The sequence below is a fragment of the Podarcis pityusensis genome (assembly GCF_964106645.2).
Source record: "Podarcis pityusensis genome assembly, chromosome: 1".
In the NCBI taxonomy this organism is placed as follows: Eukaryota; Metazoa; Chordata; class Lepidosauria; order Squamata; family Lacertidae; genus Podarcis; species Podarcis pityusensis.
The window spans coordinates 23,450,786-23,466,708 of NC_138028.1; positions in this window are offsets into that span (position 1 = coordinate 23,450,786).

Consider the following 15,923-nt stretch of genomic DNA (forward strand, 5'->3'; position numbering starts at 1 on the left):
ATGGTCAGGGGTCCCTTTACCTTTAAACCCAGAAGTAAATGTTTCCATTTTCAAATGTGCCTTGGAAGTTGAACGGCTTCCGCTGAGTTATTTTTCTCAATTTTCTCTATTAAATTTGCAGACTGCCCTTTGCGTCTCAGTTTTCGAACGCATTCCATTTCTGAACTTGAACAGTCTTCTGGAACGGATTACGCTCGAAAACCAAGGTACCACTGTACTGACAAAGAGTGCTGACAGAATTGTGGCAGAATTGGGCCACTGAGAAAGAAGAGAGAGATATTACCATGCTTGAGAGAACCCAGAAGTTTGTAGAAGTACAAAAAAAGCAAAAGCAAAACAAGGTCAAGGGGACAACCCCACCCATTCCCACAATGAGGACTGAGCAAGGTGATGGAATACAGAGTGACAGATGGGAAAACTGTTCGTTTCTTTTAGGGTAGGGCAGAGCTGAATATTTTCTCATTTTCAGGATCAAAAGGGAACTTTCAGAGGCCCCAAATGTTTCCTATCCCCAGACCTCTTTTTATCCATTGTGTGTGGTAGCTGCTTCCACTTTCTGCTGTTGCAAAAAGTGCCATAACCTTTCCTTGGATGGACCACATAATGAACACTCTGTCTCACTATCACGTGCCACATAGCCAATAGGATCTGGCTGTATGATAATGCCACAATGACAATTCAGAGGGCCTAAAGCAATGGCATCATTTTTAAGTAACTGTCCTGCAAACATTTTAAAGTAATCTCCACCCCCCCAAAAAATATATATGGAAATAGGAGCACCAATATTTTACAAAGCAGGCAGGTACATACAGTGGCGTAGCGTGGGGGGTGCAGGGGGGGCCGGCCGCACCGGGCGCAACATCTGAGGGTTAGGGTTAGGGGGCGCAAATCCACGGGTTAGGGGGCGCAAATTACTTGCCTTGTCCCGGGTGCTGACAACCCACGCTACGCCACTGGGTACATACACACTCATGTTTTAGATCAGCCTGAATTTCTGATGACTATAGTACAGAGATTGCTGACTAACTGAAACCTTTCTAGATAAAAGTTCCTTGGATAGACCCACAACATCAGAGCAGCACCACACATTGATTATTTCTGGAAGATTAAGCTATTACTCATAAAACCGGATGTTATGCTGTAAGTAACCTTGCCACTTCTAATCTTCTTACCCTGCACTCAGCAAGAGCAAATGTGCTTCAGATTGTATTTGTCCAATTACAGAGAGAGCAAATTGTTTGCACCCCATTGCAGTGGGTTTTACTAATGGAGAGGTTAAAGACAGGTAGCTCTTGTGGTCTTTACACTTGAGCTTGTCTCACTCACATAAAGATCCAGCTGGATGTAAATTCAGCTTGGGGAAACTAATCCCCCGTTCATCTCAAGGGAGACACAAGTAGAAGGTTGAGTTCCTCGCTAGATCAGAAAAAAACTGACCCAAAGTTTCACTTGCTTAGTGGCCAGACAAAACAAGACAGGCTCTGTTCAGTATGGTTTAATCTTATTCAGTTTACATTGGAATGGGGAGAGTTTTGAAAAGTCCCAATGCAACATGCTTTCTTGCCCAATAGATGGGAGAGACAGTTCCTAATCCTGGAGTATATGTTAGAAAAGGAGGCATAAATATGCTGTGCAGTGGACAGACCAGACAATTGTATAAATGGTTACTGGTTTTGCTCTCTCATTATTGTTGATTTGTTTTGTATTCCTGTATTTTTGAATATTTGATTTTTAAAAATTACCCATTAATAATAATAAAAAGTGTACTAGGTCCAAGTAGTTGACTCTGTTACACATCTGAGTCCAGACAGGATTTTGTAATATGTTTCATACTAAGGACAATGGTTCTTGGACAAGAATCTACGGATCCCTGTCATGAAACCAACATGCAATAGCCATCATGCTAGCAACCCAGGCAGGGAACCTCAGGCAGGGAACCTTGCTAGCAACCCAGGCAGGGAACCTTGCTATATCCCACCTTTCTGCCCAAAGATGATCTGAAGCTGCTGTCAACTCACCAGACAATCATTTTATATTTCCACAGTATTATTATCGTGTTATCCTTTGATCATATTATTTGAACAAACCCAGACATCTGGGTTAATGGAAGAAAATTCTATTTGGAGTGGAAAGTGTCAGGCAGTGTGGATTACGCTCTTCATCAGTGGTTGTATTAACCATATCTTTCCCCCCAAGATTTGATAGAAGCATCTGCCTGTGGTGCAAAGAGACTAGGGGACAGGCAAATCTGTCAGTTTCCGTTTCTCTAGGTGTCTGATTCTTCCAGCTTTTCAGTTTAGCTCGCCCCATTTCTGCATTACTTGGATTTTAAAAAAAAGTTTTAAACCAGAATTTTAGTGTGTATTTCTCCCAATATACACATTTTTGTATCAAATTTTGCTTGATATGCATATTGTTGCAAAGCAGTTTTCTGTTAACGTATTTCTTTTTATTGTAGTGCATTGTGGGGCCGTGGGATGGGTTGCAGCCAAGAGTTGGAGATTGTTATAGGTGGCTGCTGCAAGGGCTGTTGTTGATTGGCTGTTGCTGCAGCAATGGGGCAGTTGATTTGCTGCTTTTAACCCCGCAAACAGCTCAACAATCCTGTGCAATTCCCCTCCCCCAAAAGCTCAACAACTTTGGGGGAATCTCCCCCCCCCCTTTTCTTAATTTTGAGTCCCCAAAAATAGGGGGGGGGGGGAGGTTAGACACGGAAAAGTATGGTACCTTGTGGACCCTGCAAAGGTGGTGGTTTAATTCTGCTCACTCACTCACTGTGAGCTCAGGGCTGGCCCAAGACATTTTGCTGCCTGAGGCAGTGCAGCAAATGGAGCTCCCACCCGAAGTCAATGTGCAGAATACCCAGGGCTGGCCAATACATTTTGACACCTGAGGCACAAAATCCTGCAAGTGCCTCTCCCTGGGAGTAAACGTTTGTGAAAAATCAGCTAAATGACTAGCCAACTGCACCTTGTCATGACACCCAAAACCAGGGGCCTCACTCTGGGGCTCCTTTTTCAGCCTTGTAGGCCACGTTCCCTAGATGAGAATGTTCCAGGGACCACATGAGAGTGGGGGTTGGAGGCCCAAGGCAGAAAGACGTGACCCTTACCTTTGTATATTCCAGCCATACTAAAGTCACACTATACCTTTGGAGACCATTCAAAACACGAGGAGGGTGCAGTTCAGGGCTATTGAGGTTTGTGGCCTGAGGAGAGAGAGTGCATGTCTTAAAGAGAAGCCATGGCTCTTTGCAATGAAAGAGAACAGTAAGGGGAAACGAACCGAGTTTCTCTACCTGCCCCTTCTCTTTTGCAACCCAGGTACCCTTACAAGGTCTCCATTTTGTACCTTGTTGAAACAATGGCGGACCTAGTATGCAAGTGGAAACTAAATCTGTTCAGTACTAGCTTGGAAGAAAGCTTCAATAGCATTCATTATAGTAGCATTTCCCACAGAAAAAGCAGCAGGGAGCAGAGTCTGTGGTAAGCTCATCAATATGCTTAGAAAACGTTTTGCAAGCCGAGTTTCAGGTGCTGTGACTGCAGCCTTTTTTGATCTGTCATTGAGCTGGGAAATTCATAAAAATTCTCTGAGCATATAACACAGCTGCCTTCTTCACAGGCTGCTAAGCATCTGCACTGCTTAGTATGGCTGCCTCCTCCAGGTACAGTTAAAAATAAGGAAAAAAACCTGTAACAAAATATATTTAAAAAGTGGTTCAAAGGATCTTAGGAAATGACAGCTGTAGTCAGAAAAACCATACTGTATTTGCATTTTGATACAGAGGTAATTTCCAGGTGACTTGTTTATTGAGCATTCATCCTGATGTGTCTGCAGGGAGATTAGATGATGTTGGCAATTAAATGAACATTCAGCCTGATTTGTTTGCGGGGAGGCTAGATGATGTTGTGCCAAGGCAAGTGTTGTCCTCAGTGCATTTCCCAATCACTTTCCTTGTTGCAAAATGGGTTTGTTGTGCAAGAGCTCCAAACCAGTTTTTATGGTGTGTAAAATCCCTCAAAATGGTGACAGACCGGATGTGCCCATAGTGTTTGCTTAACAACAAGCTTTCACACTTGGAAATGTGTGCAAACCTGGTCAAAACGTTTTGAAATGAGATGGGGAGTTGGTCTGAATGATTCCTCAAAGATCTCCCACAACCTGTCATTTGGTTGCAAAAACAGGCAGTGGGTCAAACTGGCTGGACCAGTATGGCTTGGCAGGTTCCCTTTTCTAGGGAGGATTAGCACTGATCCACCCGATAGCTGGCCTTTGCATAACTGAGGAGATGGCCATCACAGGTTCCTTCTTGAAGAGGACATGCCTATCTTCCTCTAGTTTCTACCTCCCTGCAAGGGATGAAGAAGTGGCAAGTCCGGACTAAGCCAGGCTGAGAAAAGGAGACGTAGAGGGCTGAGTTGCTCTCTGGAGGAAATCTGGAGGAGCTGGAGAGCAGCAAAAACTGGAGCACCTGTGAATCTCCTCCTGATGCTCAACCTGTAAATGTATGTAAATATAACTCATATCCCAGAACACCAACATTATCTCCAGCGACTACAATTCCCTGGAGGTCTCATCACTCAGATGTGCAGACGACAATATCAAAAAAGATATCCTCTGAAATAAAAATGATAATCATATAATAAATGTTCATAAATGTACCAACCAAGCACGTACATAGATATGTGGACCACATGTCTGGAGCAGCAAAGGAAGACAGTCCTGAAACCGTTTTGACTCCCAAACTGACCAAATGTTTTCTCTGCAAGGAGGGGGGGTGTGAGGGAACCTTCCCATTGTCTCAGGAATTCACCATCTCAAAGGAAAGGCAATCAGATAAGGCGTTATCAGATAACCTGGCAGACAGGAAAAACAACAACATTCAAATTTCTGTTGTAGACCGCCCTTTCTGTGATGTGGGTATGATGTTTGTGGGGTGGTGGTCTTGGGTTACACCCCTTCTGTGGTGTATGTATGATGTATGGAGGAGTGGTCTTGAGCTCCAGGGCAGGGAATTTAAAACATCTAAATAAGGGCAGGCACACCTTGGTTCTGGGTCCTCCTCCTATCTCCTGCATGTGAGGGGAGCACCCTGTTGCAATAAAGATCAGGCTTACTAGCTGTTTTGCTTCTCAATATTCTCTGGTTGGCCTCTGTTATTTTCTCCTACTGATGGAGAACCTACAAAAGACTCTATAACGGCTCTTGTGTCCCCCATAAGGGAATAAGGGAAGATTTTGTTTACAACACCTCATGAAACCAAGAAGTGTCCATTTATACCTAATGGAGAATGGGAACGACATAGCCATCAATCAACTTGAGCCAACATTACGCCAAACACATCATCTTCCAGTTTGGCTTGACCTGAAAGGTTATCTTATATCAGCCCTGAATCTGCCACGATAAATTCTGTTCCCCTCCCCCATGGCTATTCTGCACCATTTCCCTTTCTGAAGACATAATGCGTCTAAAGAGTGTGTCACGCTCCTTTATTGCTATCATAAAAGCCCTTACTGCAAGCCAGCCTCCTGTTTCGTCGCCATAAACGAAAGGAGGTGACCCCACCGTAACCCTGCTAATCTCCGGCGGGCTCATCACTTTGTTAATTGGTTTCATCTACCTGGGTCTCTATTATCATTGCCCTTTATATCAAGCAAGGGTCGAGGCTGCCATGTCACTCAACACCATCTTGCTACATTACCCCGTTTCTGAATGTGAATGGACTTTGTCCATCATGGCTCCAGCTGCCCATCTGTTTATTTTGCAAGCCGGTGTTTGCTGCTGCACAAAATCCAGATTGTCGAGTCCCAGGTATACTGTTCTATCTGGTAATCTGGTAGAGCTGTAGATAAAAGAAAGCAGAGCTCCCAGCAGCAAGCTTTTTCTAATTCACTCTTACTTAGTGGAATATTCTGGGGCAGGGAGGGGGAGTCCACAAACAAACCCTTTCTTTGTCCTCCTTGTTGCTATATGTATTAATGTGTTTGCTCAGTGTCAGTAACCTGATAGCCTGGAGCTACCAGGCTCTGAATATAGCAACTCCATAAAGATCACATTCTTTTCTTTACTGTACCCAGTCTTTATATATTCATAGAATAATAGAATTGTAGCGTTTGGAAGGGGCTCCCGGCGGTCATCTAGTCCAACCCTCTGCAATGAGGGAATCTCAACTGAAGCATCCCTGCCAGATGGTCATCTAGCCTCTGCTCAGATGAAGGAGACTCCGCCACCTTCCAAGGGAGTCCGTTCCACCGTCGAACAGCTCTTCCTGTCCTCTTATTCTTCCTTTTGCAATGCTTTTTAATGGAACTGTTCTCCATTTTTATTGGCTGAAATATCTCTGTAGTTTCTGTTCTGCTTACTTCCAGTTATGCATGTTCATAAATACTGTTATAGAAATAGGAGGGGATCCCCCTAAACACTAGGAACAAATAAATTTTGATTTTGATTGGGTTATGGATTAAACAAACATAAACTGCGGGGCTGTGCTAGACAGGGAATTCCTGGTCTGCCCATTGCAAACCAGTCTGGCTGGCTGAAGGAAAAGCAGAGCTGTTAGCATTGCAATAGAGAGCCACTGAGGGTCCTAGGGAACTCCTTCCCCAGGTGTAAGCAGAGACTGGAGATTTGGAAGGTTGCCAGGGTAACTGCTGGGAGGCGGGGCAAGGGGCTTCTAGGAGGAGGAAGGAGGAAGAAGGGGGAGATCCCACCTTGCCAAGGGAGAAGGAAGGACTGCCTGCAGTGCTTTGAGCCATGCTGTAAGATCTGGACACCATGCAGGTGGAAAGCATAAATAGGAGAATAAACCCTATTTCTTAAAGCAAGAGAGTCTCCACAGCATCTTCTATTCTCCAGGCCCTGTGTGGGCGCCTGAGATCCCATGTGCTCTTGTTACGGCTTGGCAGAGAGAAGGACAGGAGCCGGGCTTTTGTAACAACATTTAAACTTCTTTCTCCCCCCTGCCCCCCCCCGCCCCGCTCAGCAGTATGAAGTTGCTGTTAAGTGAAGTTAACCAAATCTTGTGATTTTTTGGGGGGTGCAGCTGGAACATTCCAATTGCCTAGATCTGGGGTGCTTAAGAGAATGTCTTACTCTCCCATTAGCCCCTGGTATGTATGCAGAGGTCCTTCCAGAGCCCACAAGAGAGGTTCAGAGAGTGGCAAGGAGAACAGATCTTTTCTGTGGTGGCTCCTGATTGTAGAATGCCCTCCTCAGGGAGGTTTTCCACGCACCAACTTTGTAAATCTTCCAGTACCTTGCCAAATGTTTTTATTCTCCTAGGCATTTGACCCATGCTAATGGCCTGGATTTTTGTCATCTGTCTTTGGTGGAGTGAGGTGCATGATCTATGTTGCTGGGTGATTTTTTGGACAACGAACAATGTTTGTTAGTGGTGTTTTATTGTATATTATTTGTTGTTGATATACAAAAGCTGTAAATTTAAGCAATACATAAATTGAACTAATCTAATCTAGAAAAATGGCATCAAGAAATAGGACCTTTTTGGTGTTAGCCCCCTGCACTGTGGACGACTCTATCAAAAGAGGCCTGGCCAAGTATCCTGTCTTATTTTGATTACATAGTTGGCTTAAATGATTTTATTTCAAAGGGTATTTGAAGGCCTCAACTGAATGCAGTCATAATCCCATTATGATCTTGAGTACGACACGGGTGGCACTGTGGTCTAAACCACTGAGCCTCTTGGGCTTGCTGATTGAAAGGTCAGCAGTTCGAATCCCTGCAACGGGGTGAGCAAACGTTGCTCTGTCCCAGCTCCTGCCAACCTAGCAGTTTGAAAGCATGCCAGTGTAAGTAGATAAGTAGGTAAGCAAAGATATTGTGGACAGCCTTTTATTTCTGCACTCCAGTCACTGCGTACACTCTGTGTTGATGAAAAAGTCCAACATTCCTTTGTGCCAGTAGCAGTTTAGTCATGCTGGCCACATCACCTGGAAAGCTAGAATCATAGAATCATAGAATCATAGAGTTGGAAGAGACCACAAGGGCCATCGAGTCCAACCCCCTGCCAAGCAGGAAACACCAATCTGTGGACAAACGCTGACTCCCTCAGCCTGAAAGTGAGATAAGCACTGCACCCCATAGTCACCTTTGCCTGGACTTAACTCTCCAGGGGTCCTTTACCTTTTACCTTTTACGATCTTGAATATGTCTGTCAGAATGATTTTATCCATATGGCTGTGTGTTTTTATTTAGTGATGTGGTTATATACTGATTTTATTGTTGTTAATGTCTTTTGTAAACCCCCTTAAGGGCTTTTTCACAGGGCTTAAACAAACAAACTTGTGGGGGTGGGTGGGTGGGTGGGTATTGTCAATAGCAGCGACTGGTGGAGAAGCCCGGGTAGGGCAGCATTGCATGCCTGGTTTCCCAGCACTGAGTTCCGCTGTCACTTTCTGAGAGAGGGTTGGGGAGCTCAGTGCAGTGCGCTTGCTGCAGCAGGAGCGTTAGACTGGCTCTGCCGCTTTGCCTGTTCTCTACTGAATTTCCCATGCCCTGTCCCTCCCCCTCTAGGTAAGCAGCAATGAGGCTCAGCACTGGGAAGCCAGGTGTGCAATGCCCGTCTGCCTGTGCCCCCCCCCAACCTGGGGACAGATGAAGCTCTGTGCCATTCACGGAAAGGTCTGTGGAGAGAAGAAGAGGGCTTAATTTAGAAGAAGACTTTCAGTCACCATTCTTTTTTTAAATTTTGTCCCTGACTCACAAGTGTGAGAATCTAAGCCAGCAGCATGGAGTCATACCCTACGGCCATTTCACCATTACGATGGCTCAGTGGGCTGTGAAAAATTCATAGGTGAGAGGCTTAGATCTGGGCTGGCCAGTGCTTGAGGCATCTAGCCAGTCGCACCACCCAGAGGCAGGAAAGCAGCAAGGTGAATATCACTGGTTCCCTAGAGGTTATTCTTCTGGACTAGTGCTGTCACATACCTGCAGAGCAAATTTTGCAAGGCTATTCACCCTTTAAAACTAAACAAAACCTATGGGTAAATGTTTTAAAGTCCAGGCTCCGAATGGAGCACTCTTATAAGACAGCAATTATAATAATCTGCCACTCACTGAAATGAAAACTATTCTTTTCAGTGGACTTAACTGAACTGCAGCCAAATCTGAAACAAAACCACCCCATTTCCTTCTTTTCAAATCTCACTTTGCATGCAAACTGCATCCCTTCAGATGCTCTGCTTTCGATGTGTCTCATCTATCAAAATTAAACATTCTGGACTTACGTTATAAGTCAAGCAGAATGTACTGAGCGACAATCAGAGCTAAGTAGTTTATAATATTCCATCTCTCTCTAGTTGTATAATTTTATATTCTCTGTTATACCCTACTAGCTCCAATGTCTTCCATTTCTCAATTTTGTATTGTTATCCTGTGAATGAATAACTTGAATGGATGAGTTGAATGAATGATGACTCTACCTAAAAATTACTAAGGGACACAAAGCATGGTGGGAGATGAGCTGAACAGCTGAATGAACAGAACATTAGAAAGCCATGGAAGGTCCTCCTCATCTTTGAGGACTTGACCACAGAGGCAAATGGGGCACTGCCCCACTAGCCTCAGCCTCCCCTCTGCCAGAAGCCATCTGCCTGCCATCTTATAGAATCATAGAATCATAGAGTTGGAAGAGACCACAAGGGCCATCGAGTCCAACCCCCTGCCAAGCAGGAAACACCATCAGAGCACTCCTGACATATGGTTGTCAAGCCTCTGCTTAAAGACCTCCAAAGAAGGAGACTCCACCACACTCCTTGGCAGCAAATTCCACTGTCGCACAGCTCTTACTGTCAGGAAGTTCTTCCTAATGTTTAGGTGGAATCTTCTTTCTTGTAGTTTGAATCCATTGCTCCGTGTCTTCTTTACAACCAGTCAGGAAGTGGCTCTGCCTGCAATTATTTCTGGCTCCACCCACTGCTGGCCATCTTGCCTTCTGCCCTACTAGCCCCAATGGGCAACTGGGTGTTGCTGACGTAGGGCAGAAACAGGATCCTTTATTCACAAGATGATGCCTAGCTGCTAGCCCTTTTGCAGTAAACATGTAGTAATGTTCACCTCCCTATATTCTTAAGATGCACATCTACAATCTACTACCAGACCATCAAATGGGTCGTCTTTGCACTAATGTCAGCCCAACGCACGGGGCTTTGATACCAGGAGGAGAAGCCATCACCTGCCATACAACAATTGATTAAATATTTGCAACTCTCTCTCCTTTTTTTAACAGGTGGTGTATAATAATAATAATAATAATAATAATAATAATAATAATAATAATAATTTATTATTTATACCCCGCCCATCTGGCTGGGTTTCCCCAGCCACTCTGGGCAGCTTCCAACAGAATATTAAAAGTGTTGACATGAGCACAGAGGAGACAAGTATGGAAACATTTGGACAGATTTTCTTGAGACTTAGGCAACATAGTTGGCCTGCTTTCTTTCCAGCTGTTATGGTAAAAAAACCCAACAACCTTTAACACCCTTCCTTATCTGGACAATTCCTTTCTCGTTTTCGTTAAACTGTTTTGTTTTGTTTTCTCAAATGAACTACAATAAAAGAGAGGGGGAATGCAATGCATATGAATGGTCAGTTTCACTGTAGGTCGTCAGGTGACGAGTAAACAAGTTGTGAAAAAAAGCTAAGAAGGTGCACTGCCATGTTTGAATTATTCCAGAATAAATTAGATTACAGACACTTAAAATTTAAAAGGAGATGACTGAGCCACAAAGCTACAGTTCCTAGAATACCAAGGGACAAACCATGACTGTTGAAGTGCAATAAAATTACATTAATCTATAGTGTGGGTGCACCATAGCCCTGTAAAGGCATTGTGCTGATTGTATTGAGGATGGCTAACAGGTCCAAAGTGGACCATATTGTGAATTCATATGGCATTCCCTGAATTGAGCTGAGGGAATTATTACAAAAATAGCAATCTGGAGTGCTGGGAGGTCATGAATATTCCATTTTTCTGCTCCCGAGCTGGTGCTTGATGGTAGCTGAAGAGGGCGTTCCTTGCCCAGGACATGGGGGGGTGTGTGAATTAATTTCAATAAACCCTCCACGGTGTGTTTATTCTGGCCCACTGCATTGTTTCCTCAGTCCGCCCTGCTCATGATGGTTAAATAAGTAGCCACGAATTAGAAGAAGTTCACCATTTAATTGGGTGTTTTGTTCTAACGCGTTATAATATTAGCAAGGGATCATACACCAAACGCAAATCTCCCCTCACCCAGCACTAATACGTAGCCACATCATTGGAGGTGACAGCAGCTGCATAACAAAGGGCAGCAATAAAAAAGAAAAGAAAAAAAGACAATCATAGAAGGCAGGAAATGAAAAAGGCAGCCTTGCTCAAGCAGAAACTGGAGGGCAGGAGGTGGGCGTAGCCAGGAACACCAAATGAAATGACTCTGCAAAGGAGAAGGAGGAGAAGGAGAAGGAGAAGGAGAAGGAGAAGAAGAAGAAGAAGAAGAAGAAGAAGAAGAAGAAGAAGAAGAAGAAGTGGCGGCAGCAGGAATTGACCAGGAGAGTAAAGGACAGTTCTTGACTGTAGCACCGGGATGTTGGTTCCAATAGGAAAACATTATTTACAGCAACTGCAATTTAAGAAAAAATAAAAATAAAATATTTTTATTAGTTTTTTAACATATCATTTCCAACATTCATATAACATAACTTCTTATCTTATGCAATATTTTTTACTTCCGTCAACACCTCTGATGATTTTCCATTCTTTATCACTTATTCTGCTTTTCTTAATTTCTCTATTACTCTTAATTATCATTAACTAATAATTCTCCTCATAGTCTTACTTGTAATATTTCAAATAGTCCTCCTTACAAAACTTCTTGCAATCCTACTAGCGTAATCTGTTCATTACTATTACTTTTCAAATAATTCATATATTTACTCTTCTAAGAATCTCTGGTCCCGCAGGTTTTGAATCCTTCCTGTTAATTTATCTGGCAGGGGAGATACCATGATCGCAACTGCAATTTTGTTTACAGTGGAGGCAGGGCTTATAGCTTTCAAAAAAAGAAAATCCGATAGGATGCTATAGGTACAGCAGGGTGTGTGAGAGGAAGAATATCATACCCTCCAGGTGCCCCTATTTTCCAGGGACAGTCCTGGAATTACAAAAGCCATCCCAGCTTCTGATTTGATCCCGGAATGTCCCACTTTTCCTTCTTTTGTCCCTATTTTCATTGGGAAAATGTTGGCGGGTACGGAGTTATCCAACCTCTGAGTCGTATGAAGGCAATCCCGTATAGGGAAGTTTTGTTTAATGTTTTATTATGTTTTTATATAGGTTAAAACAGGCATAGGCAAACTCAGCCCTCCAGATGTTTTGGGACTACAATTCCCATCTGGTCCTGTTAGCTAGGGATCATGGGAGTTGTAGTCCCCAAACATCTGGAGGGCCGAGTTTGCTTATGCCTGTGTTAGAAGCTGCCCAGAGTGGCTAGGGCAACCCAGTAAGATGTGTGAGGTATAAATAGTAAAATTATCATTATGGAATGGGATGTCCCTATTTTCATCGGAGAATTGTTGGAGAGTATGCTTTTAGCCTCATCTTGGTTTTATTAAAAAATAGCTCTGACCCCACCCCTACAGAGGCACATGTACCCTCCCATTTAGGTGACAACTTTGTGCATCTCATCTGACACTCTGCTGTGGCCACAAAAGAGTGTCTTCAATGTAGCCCAGCACTCTGCTGCAACAGACTTATACGCCACCCCTCCTGGGTCGCAGGCTGGAACTGTTGGCAAATAATTGAACTAGATGGCTTTTGAGATCCCTTCAAACTATAATTCTGTTCTACAACTAGTACTAAGGGGCAAATGGTCTTTTGTCAGCCATTACTGTCCTCACTGAACAACCCTTGGTGTGCTTCCAGCCAGGGTTTCTTAAGACATGATTCAAAAGCAACTGGTACATATTATGCAGCTATGGTTATTTGATTCATTTCAGTTTAAAGGAGTAAAATTCAAATCAGCCTTCTTCTTCTACTGCTTGATCTGAAAGGAAAGTCTCTCAGGCACAGGTCCCCGTCAAGGTGGGGCGTTCCAACAATCCTGGGGGGAAATAATAAACTTTACTATCAACGGCACAACTCAGATAAGCGCACCTACAATTAAAAGAGCTGTCACTCAATACATTGTGTAGTAATTCTCTTAATGCCAAGCACCCAATGGGTTGTAAAAAACATTTTTTCCCATATGACTCATGCCACCTTTATTTTGTTAAGCTGGCAAATAGATAGCTGCCTTGGTAGTATATTGCTATGGGAAACTCGTGTTTATGGTGCTTGCATTGCAGTCCTGTGCATATTTATTCAGTGAGTGTGTACAGGATTGCCTTTTCAAGCTGCAGTTCAGTGGTAGAACATCTGCTTTGCATGTAGAAAGTCCCATGTTCCACAAAGGGCCAGAGGAGACCCCCTGCCTGAAACTCAGTCTACTCTAGACAATACTGCGCTAAATGGACCAATGATCTGCCTCAGTAGAAACACACCATGCCTTCAAAGCACTCTTATAACACCAGGGGAATCCTGGGAACTGTGGTTTGTTAAGAGTGCTGGGAATTGTATGTCTGTGAGTTCAGTGCCTTTAAGAAACTACATTTCCCAGGGTTCTTTGGGGGAAGCCATGAGTGCTTTAAATGTAGGAAGTGGTTGTGACCTAAGGCAGCTCCCTATCTTCCATGAGCCCCACAGTGGCTTAACAGGAAGAGTAGGGTGCCAACACAAATATATATATATGGTCTTTTTTAAAAAAAATACATAGTTACCACAGCAACAGAGGGTGAAAAAGCTTAATGTCCTGGAACATGGTGATTAAAGATTGTTACAGAAACAATTGCTTGATTATGTTACCATGGCAGACACATTGAATCATAGAGCTGGAGGGGGACTATCTAGAATCATGGGATCATAGAGTTGGAAGAGATCTCATGGAGGTCATCCAGTCCAAACCCCATGATCAATGCAGGATTGGCAATGCAGGATGCAGTTACTGCCTCCCTGATGGATGGCCTTCCAGCCTCTGCTTAAATATCTGCAATATGTTCCGCTGAAAACCTGGAGGGCCTCTGTACAGGGTGGGAGCAATTCTGTGGAATTCGATCTCTAAGGAGATTCATCAGGCTAGAGAAGCAATAAAGAGCTTCTCTCTGTATTCCATAATAAGGCACTTAAGGGTACTTAAGTAATGGACCTTATCAAAACATTTTTTGCTGCTGCTCTTCTTCCGACCTTATTTGCCAGTTTTTATTTCGCTGAAGCTTTGCAGAGCAATCCTATGGCTGGGGAGAGGGAGAAACATAGATTGCTATAAGGGTGCTAGGAAATGTAGCTGTGTGAGGGATAAACTACCATTCCCAGGATTCTTTGGGGGAAGTCAATGGCTTTACATGTATGCATTTCCATGAAAACTAGAATCGTTAGCAGAGAGGCTGGAGTCACAAAGAGCATAACTGAAAATAAAATTGTGAGGAAATCTACTTTTGCAAGACCTCAAGACTCTTCCATCTTCCAAATGGCCTACTACAAACTGGAATAGCAAATTGTTATCCTACCCGCAGCAATGGTTTGCTGAAACTCACCTCACACATCGAGAGCTAAGATGTTGAGAGAATTCCCTCAGTTCCCAATGGCAGCCTACCCCTTTGTGTTCTTTACCGAAAGAAGACAAATATGATGTTATAACATACATACCCACAGAGTTCTGTATCTTGGATGCCCCCAGGCAAAGGCCCAGTATACCTTCTAGCTAATTTGTAAGTACCTAATTCCTCCTTTAATGGTATTTCCCTTATGCCCAAGTTTGTTACTTTTCATCTTGGATGTCATCTACAAAAAGGCTCTTGCTGCTGATCACTGGTTCTTATGTTGTCTCTGGTCTTTAATTAGATTTAATCCTAGATTCTACACAGCAGAACTAAGGAGAGGCAGAGTCTCAGGCTACTACAGCAGCTAAGGAAAGAGGCTGTCTTTGGTTAATGTTTGTTCTGACAATTCTTTGTCCCATAATTTTCTTCCGCCTTTGGAGGAAGTCAGGTGCTCTGAATGTATGGTGCATACACAACCTAGGCACATTTTTTAAAGCCAGATTCATAGAACCATGGAGCTGAAGATGGATCTTTTAGGTCATCTAATGCAACTACTTTAGGAAACCCAGAATCAGAGCGTTCCCATGTTTGGCTGCCCAGCATCTCTGCTTGCAGTTTACCAACCCTACGAAATTGGTTGCATTGCTGAACTGCTTAAATGTTTATCTTAATGTTCTGGTGAAATCTACCTCCTATAACTTGAGCTTGTCCAGTCTACTCCTGCCCTCTGCCATAAATTTGCAAAGGGTGATCTCCCCATAGTACTAGTCTTCTGTACTGCTAACCATCTTCTCAACCTATCGCAGGGGTGTCTGCATCAGGGGCGGAGACCCTGTTGCCATCCAAAAGTTACTGGACTCCAACAAGTCTGGCAAACAGTACTGACAGATATCACAACGGTTTCTTTAAAAAACCCCACTGAAAAACATGATTTCTCCATTTTCCATGCTTAGACCAGGCATCTGTTGCCCCTGTGGGTGGCAAAGGGGCCAGCTCTGTCATTAGACAGAGTGATATGGCCACCTCAGGTGGCAAATGCTAGCGGGCAGTGGCAGAAGCCCTGGCTGTTTCCCCTGTGTAGGCCATGCACCCTGCCCTGTGCCCCTTAAACAGAAGCACTGTGCACAAAATTTGGCTCTGGATTGCTCTGGGTCAAATATGGTCATATATGGTCCACCCAGACTGTTCTAAGGCTGTGTATAGCGGGGAGGTGTACTCACTGTGAGGAGAGGGGGGAGGAGATGCACAGGCACCCTGTGTGTGTGTCTCCTTCTTCCCACCCCATG